We start from the raw sequence: 8,053 nt of genomic DNA on the forward strand, positions 1-8,053 counted from the left end.
AATACACTCGAGGAAAAAAGAAATGAACCGTATAAAGCATCTGGTACAATGTGAATCCCCTAGGAAAAAGATCATAGTTTTAATCATTTAAAAAAGTTATTCATGGAGGAAATAGTGGAGAAAGCAGCAGATATGGGTGCTGAAAGACAACCTTTTTATTCACCAAAGTATTTCCTACAGCCTGCTATGACATTAGGAAGCCATATCTTTACTTTTGACAGCTCACTACCCTACGCCCCCATAATTGGGGAGAGAAAATTGACTCAACAATAATTATAATAATAAATGGCAAAATTCACTTGAGCTTTTGCCTATCAGTCATATGTCACATTTGTCACTGGGCTTCTAGACATTGATGTGACCAGTGTCTTAGATCAATGGACAGATGACGAGAATATGAATGATCATAACCACAAATGTCAACTTTATCCCTTTAAATGCACTCAGTGTCCTGTAGATAACCTGAAAGGTCACATCGATAGTTGCCACCTGCTATGTCTCTCGTTGCAAACACTATCAGACGACATGGCGTTTCTGGAGCAGGGAAAGCCGTTGAACGCAACAGCAGCCTGACATTTGATAATGGATCAGGGCACATCATTGTCCTGTTAAGCAATGGCATTTCTTCTCTGTCTTTGAAAGACAGACGCGGGCGGTCTTCCAGCTTCTCTCAACTCGGAGGGACAGTCGTGCTCCTCCCAGTCAGGTGAGTCTCTCCATTACAGGTATGAGCTGACCAAGTACATTCCCTCCACCCCCGCCCCCCACTGCCCTGAAGTCAAAGAACTTGTGATACTTGGTATTAGTAGTTCTGAGCAATGCAATCCTCCCCACCCCCAGCTACCAAAGACAAAAGTCTAAGCTCTTTATTTCACACTAGATTGTGATGGGGAAAAGTGTGGATTAGTGAAAAGTCTAAATTTATAGTATGCTTTAAAAGAAATGCAGTTTAGTGCTTTTTAATACATATAGTAACTTCAACTAATTGCCAAAATAAAGTTTGCTCCCTCTGGCTTTAATGAACAGATTAGCAGGACTAGCATTAGCAACACCATTTGCATAAAATTAATTTGCTAAAGCCCTTAAAAATAGTGTTCAAAGTGGCTTAAACATGCTCATTGCCTATTTACACTATTAATTTCCTAAGTAAACCTTTCTTTTTTTAAGTAGGGCAAAAGTGAATCATCAGTCCAGCTAAAGTTGAATTGCCACAAAATCCTAAAGTAAGTGAAGTCTAGATTAATATATTTTTCTCATACAAAGGTGGTAAAAAAGTAAGTTTATGAGGTTAACATTCAGTGAACTGATATTGCAAGTATTTCATTCAGCATGGGGACAAGAAAAAGTAGATAGTTTTGAAGCTGATTTGGCCTTCCCTTAGCTAAAAATGCCTATTTTCCTAGACTGATTTCTAATTGAAAACAAAGTTTCATTATGATTGAATCCTACATAGCGGATATTATGGGTAAGAAGCTGTGTAACTGAGTTGGAAAGTTTATTGAAAGGTGGAGCACAAAATGAAAGAATACAAATATAAACCTACTAACACATTTTCTTTAACTAGTATGGAAGTTCTTCACCCATACTCTTAAAAATTATGATTACATGGAATAATTTATTCGTTATATCCTGATAGTACTCTCCAAATGATTCCTTAAGTTTAAGGCTATTTCAATTAATATATCAATAGTTTGTAAAATATTTGGTAAGTCAACTCTATAACCCATATGAAAAAATGAAAACGCAAAAGGAAAACAAAGAATAGTTTTTTGAAGCAAAATACTTCAGAAGTAAGGGTAGGAGCCTCTTCTACTGGATCTCAGAATATTTTTTTGTATAAATTTATTTTTTATTGGTGTTCAATTTACCAACATACAGAATAACACCCAGTGCTCATCCTGTCAAGTGCCCACCTCAGTGCCTGCCACCCAGTCACCCCCATCAGAATATATTTTAAAAACTTAGTAATGAAAACACCATGGTATTGGTAGAGTAAAAAACAGATCAATCAAATAGCAGAGCAAACTTAGAAGCAGACTCATGTATGCATGGGAATTTCTTACATGATTATGGTAGATTTTTAGGTCAATGTTGAAAGAATGTCTCAGCAAATTGTGTTGGAAGATTGATTGCCTATTTAAAAAATAAAGAGATCATTATCTCACACGATTCACAAAAATAAATTACATATGGATTAAGGAGCTAAAGGTTAAAAATAAAAATTAGAAGTAAGAAGTAACTATAGGAGGGGAATCTACAGGAGATTTTTTTTTTTTTTTTTTACAGAAGATATTCTTAAACCAAACAAAAAATAGGAGCATTAAAGGAGGAAAAAAGGGGGTAAACTTGACTAAATCAAGATTTAAAACTTCTGCGTCACAAAAAGCCTGAAGCTGGACAAGCATATTTATAATGTATATAGAATAAAGAGTAATAATATCCAAGATATGTAAATAATTTGTATGAAGCAATAAAAAACAAATAACTCAATAAAACTGAGTCCAATGCTAACCCTAACAGATAACATACAGAAAAGGAAATTACAAACAACACAACCACAGGAACATATATGTTCAACCTCACCATGAGGCAGGGAAATTAAAATGAAACTAATCATTAAATACCATTTTGTTCACTCATCAAATTGTCTAAAAGTTTACACAGTGGTAAATGTATGGGTAGATCTTTTCACTTTCATTTGGTGGGAGCAATAGAGCTTTCTTGGAGGACAAATTAAAAATATATTTTAAAATTAAATTTTAATACACTTTCGATAATTCCAACTCTATTTTTTTCTAGAGCAATGCTCATACATTTATGCTAAGAACTATGTGGAAAGATGCCTTTTGGAGCACTTATAATAATAATAATAATATCTGGTATCTTATGACAATAAGATACCAGAATTTACTAAATGTCAGTAAAAGCATGGATGCATAAATTGTGGCCCCTCTAGGGGTTTTTATTTATATATGCAACATTGTAATTTCAAGAAGATCCATTGAAATGTTACTTATTATAGGAGACCAGAAACACTATGTATGTCCATTCACTTCCCAGAGTAGAATAAAATTTTATATCCATATGAAACTATAATGTAGTTATATAAAAGAATGAGCTGTATCCCTGTGTGCTAACAAGGAAGCATTTTTCATTAATGAAAGAAACAAAATTCAGGGGGTGTAGTGTTCACTTCCAGTTTTCAAAAATATTTATAATTTTTATACAATAATCTATATTGTATGTTATATTTGATATACCTACATACTACACACCCATATACACATATCTTTAACACAAAAGGAAGTATACCACAAATATAAAACTATATAAAAAGCATATCACATCCATTTATGTGTATATAGGTGTTTATGTGTATGCATATACATTTTTTATTATATATTCATAAAATGCCTTTGAAAGTCTACACAGAGAACTGATATGAAAGCCTATAAAGCAATCAGGAGTTTGCAGCCAGAGGAAGACTTCGTTTCCATCAGACATTTTAGTTCTATCTGAATTTTCATATCATATCTTGTATCATATTCATATACTAGTTTTTCAAATAAAACTAGCCACACAAACTAGAATACTTTCTGCACTATAATAAACTATATACAGTTAAAAAGAATGAGAGAAATCTGTGTAGTGACAGAAATGTGTACACAGTACATTGTTAACAGTAAAAGCGTGTTGAGTAACAATGCACCAGTTCAATACTATTGATGTTAAAAGAAATAAACAGGCTTATGTGTGTGTTTGTACAAATGTATATATTTATGTGAAAAGAAGTTTATTTTTTAAAGATTTTATTTACTTATTCGAGAGAGAGGGAGCACGCAAACAGTGGGAGGGAGAGAGAATCTCAAGCCGGCTCCATCTCTAGCATGGAGCCCAAAGTGGGGCCCGATCTTAGAACCCTGAGATCGTGACCCAAGCTGAAACCAAGAGTTGGAGCTTGACTGACAGAGCCACTCAGGTGTCCTGTAACAAAGTTTCAAAGTGCGTGTATTCTAAATAATAATGCACACATACAAACATTCAAAAATGCATTGGGTAATCTAGAATGATACAGCCTGCAAAAGGGTTTGTGTTGCTAGGGTGAACGCAAGAGAAATAAACTCTATCTCTAGATTTTTTCACAGGGAGAATATGTTCAATATGTCCAGTATTTACATTTTCAAATCAAAAAACAGTTAAAATACTAGTATTATTTATTTGCCTAGTATTAAGATGTATACCTAAAGCTCCTCTGGGCAAAACTAGATTTCTTAATAATTATGGAGTTTTCAACCAGTCTATTAGCAACTCTGTTACTTGTTGCCTTTATGTACTAAGTATTTAACTTATATTCGATATTTAACTGGCTTGAATACCCAACTTTCCAAAGAGCTCAGAAATTCAAAATCTTCTGAGTTATTGACTCCCTGAAAAGATAAGTCTATTAATTTCTTCCTTAAGAAAGAGACCAACACTATATCATGTAGCTTCCTAGATGAAAAGATGCTCATTAGTCACTGGGGAAATGGAGATTAAAACCCCATAAGGCCTACTAAGATGATTACAATTGTTAAAAGACCTGACAATATCAAGTGCTGGTGATCCTGTATACCTACTGGAATTCTCATCCATTGTGGATGGGAATGCAAATGGTAGGGCTGCATCAGAAAATAGTTTGGCAGTTTTATATAAAATTAAACATAAGCTTGTTATAAGATTCAGCAAGTTCACTACTTGATATTTTATCAAAAGAAATAGAAACATAAGTCTACGTGAAAACATGTATGTGAATGTTTGTAGTGGTTCTATATATAGCAGCCAAAAATCAACACAACTGTTCATCTTCTGGTCAGTGGATAAACAAACTGTGGTATATCTATACAATAGAATACTACCCTGTTATAAAAAGGAAAGAATTGCTTTACTAGAATTTCAAATGAATTTCTTTTCATGTGTTTCCAATTTTATTCTTAAATTTAAAAATATTCTCGTAGGAGTCTCGAGTCTATGTTTCCCAATCATAGGAATGAGTGAACTAAGCTGCTTCAGTGTGGTCCCAGATGTCAACCCATAATGCTAACTAAATAATGTAAGTCTTATCCATCCTTCTACCCCTAGCATCTAGCACTGGGGCTAACCATTCGACAAGCCCACCGCTTCAGTGACCAAATTAATTTGTGTTCCCTATTTCCCTGTCAATATGCTGATTGTTGCCTGCGATAGATACACAGTCATCTAGAAGGTGTGAACTACTCTCTGATATGCTTGAGCATCTGTGACCCTCCCAGCTGAGCAGAATGTTTATAGAGTCAGCTGTGTCTGTTCCTAAAGCTGTGTTATACAAGTTGTACTTGATATTGTATATATAAATTAGTTAAATATTATGAAAGTTAAGTATTAGTGAGAAAAAGCGTTCTTCCTGAGAAAAAGAAATTAATTCTTTGGAAAACTCAGTAAAGAAAAATCACTAAAAAATGCGGTAGAATAAAGAAGAAAGAGAACATTGGATTTTCTGCACTCAGACTGCATCACAAGTGTCTTTAGTTTTTGTAGCAATTTTAATGAAACCCAAGTCTGAGGAATGCATTATGGGTGTTACTTATGCAGGAAAGCCAATGCCAAACAGTGAACTAATACTCTAAGAAAGGTCTTTTTTTTTTTTTAATTTTATTTATTTATTCATGAGAGACGCAGAGAGAGGCAGAGACATCGGCAGAGGCAGAAGCAGGCTCCCTGCGAGGAGTGTGATGCAGGACTCGATCCCAGGACCCTGGGATCCTGACCTGAGCTAAAGGCAGATGCTTAACCACTGAGCCACCCAGGTGCCCCAGAAAGGTCTTAAAATGATAATATAAAGTTTACTTATTAGTATCCACTTATAAATGTTAAATATATTTGCAATTGAGTATTTGGAAAATAAATTAATAAGAGTAAATGTACACTAATAGTCTTATCATCCAAACAGTAAACATTATCACCCAAACATCCAAATGTTAAACCAGAGTTAGCATTTGTTATTATAGTTATGCATATTTATATCATATATACAATATTATTCAGTAATTGTTTACTTAACATTAACATGTGTTGTTCATAATGTTAAAAGTTCACAAAATTATAATTTTAATGTCTTCCTAATATTTTATGATTTAACTCTATTGTAATTTTCTCACTTAACCTAGTGTCAGACCCAGGAAATTTCTATTTTTTGGCATTAGTAATCATTGTAAATACTGATTTTTAGAAATATTTTGGAGTCTATCTTTAAGATAGATTTTCTGAAGTGGAATTAAGAGATCCATGGCAAAGAACTTAAATGAGTTTTTCTGATTATAGAAATAAAGCAGATCCTTATAGAAAACTTGGAAAAATATAGAAAAATATGAATGAAGAACACAGGGATAATACTGTAATTGATATATTTTTAAATAATTTTTCGTCATTTTTTAAGTTTAATTTTATTTAAATTCAATTAACTACCATAGAAAACTTGGAAAAATATAGAAAAATATGAATGAAGAACACAGGGATAATACTGTAATTGATATATTTTTAAATAATTTTTCGTCATTTTTTAAGTTTAATTTTATTTAAATTCAATTAACTACCATATAGCATATTATTAGTTTCAGGGATAGGGTTCAGTGATGCATTAGTTGCTTATGACACCTACTGCCCATTATATCACATGCCCTCTTTAACGCTCATCACTGTTACCCTAATTTTTCATCATTTTAAAACAAAATTATAATTATATTGTGTCTTGTAGCCTGTTTTTAATCCAATTTCAACTCATAAGCAGTTTTTCATATTATTAAATTTATTTGACAGTATCTTTTTACTATATGCATTTTAATATTTTTATGAATATATCATTGTTAATTTAAACACTCTCCTATCAATGGACATTTAAGAGGGTATTTCTATTTTTAAAATCATAAATAACAACAAAACGAACATCTTTATCACATGACTTTTATACCTTATCTTCCTAGAGGTAAAATTAACCAGTGAAAGACTATTAGTAATTTTACATATGTTGCCACATTACATTGCAGAAAGAAAGAATTAATATACTCCCACCAATATCCAAGGCATGACTGCACTTCTGTAAAATGCAAATGGTAACCAGACTAATTATGTAGAAAACTACTCACACCTAAAACTACTTATGCAAATGACCTAATTCCTTGGCAATGCACCCCAGGTGTATGGATTTACAACTGGAGCCTCTTAGGAAACCGTTCTTTAATATTTAAAAAGTCAGTTTATATTGCCATTGCATAAAGGGTGCTGTGGAGAATAATGCAAACAATACAAGGTTCCTCCACAGAAGTATTTATCATTTCAGTCAATCTATCATTACAGACTATCTTGGCTAAACCTCCTGGCTGAGGTTTGAAGACCCCAGTGGGTCATTGTCATATACCTGTAGGATTCTCTGACTGCTTCAATATTGATTTATCCATTTTGGAATTCCTTTCCATTGATTTATTAGGCCTATACATCTTCGTGGTGGCTAGTTTCTGTCTATAAAAGGTGACTGAAAGAACTATTTCACTATCATGTATTTTATAGCTCACTGACATTCATTTACCGACTCTCTTATTTATCCAATGTTAATATTAATGCTAATGGGTGTTATAAGACTGGCCTTGGACTTGATGCATTTCTGGCTGTGCTAAGTACAATATATAAACGATAATAAAATATAATTCCTAGATTTGCACCAGAAGTGAGAACATTGTAAGCCAATACAAGTTCTGTGTCACTTAAAGTAAGGGAAGGAAAAAAAAGAAAAAAAGAAGGGAAGAATAGGAATGGAGATAGATTCATACAAGAGAGAAATGGAATATATTTCTCAAAACCACTTACAATACAAAACATTCCAAATTGTCTTTGCTAAGATAACGGGAAATTTGGAGTAAGGAATGGGGGCTAGAGAGGAGGTTATGACAGAGTATCCAAAGATTGTATCACATTTTTATTGCATCCAGATAAATGCTTGGTCCTATCATACATTGCATGAGGCATGAAGAGACAGTACCACTCT

Source organism: Canis lupus, chromosome 38, assembly GCF_003254725.2.
Source record: "Canis lupus dingo isolate Sandy chromosome 38, ASM325472v2, whole genome shotgun sequence".
Taxonomy (NCBI): domain Eukaryota; kingdom Metazoa; phylum Chordata; class Mammalia; order Carnivora; family Canidae; genus Canis; species Canis lupus.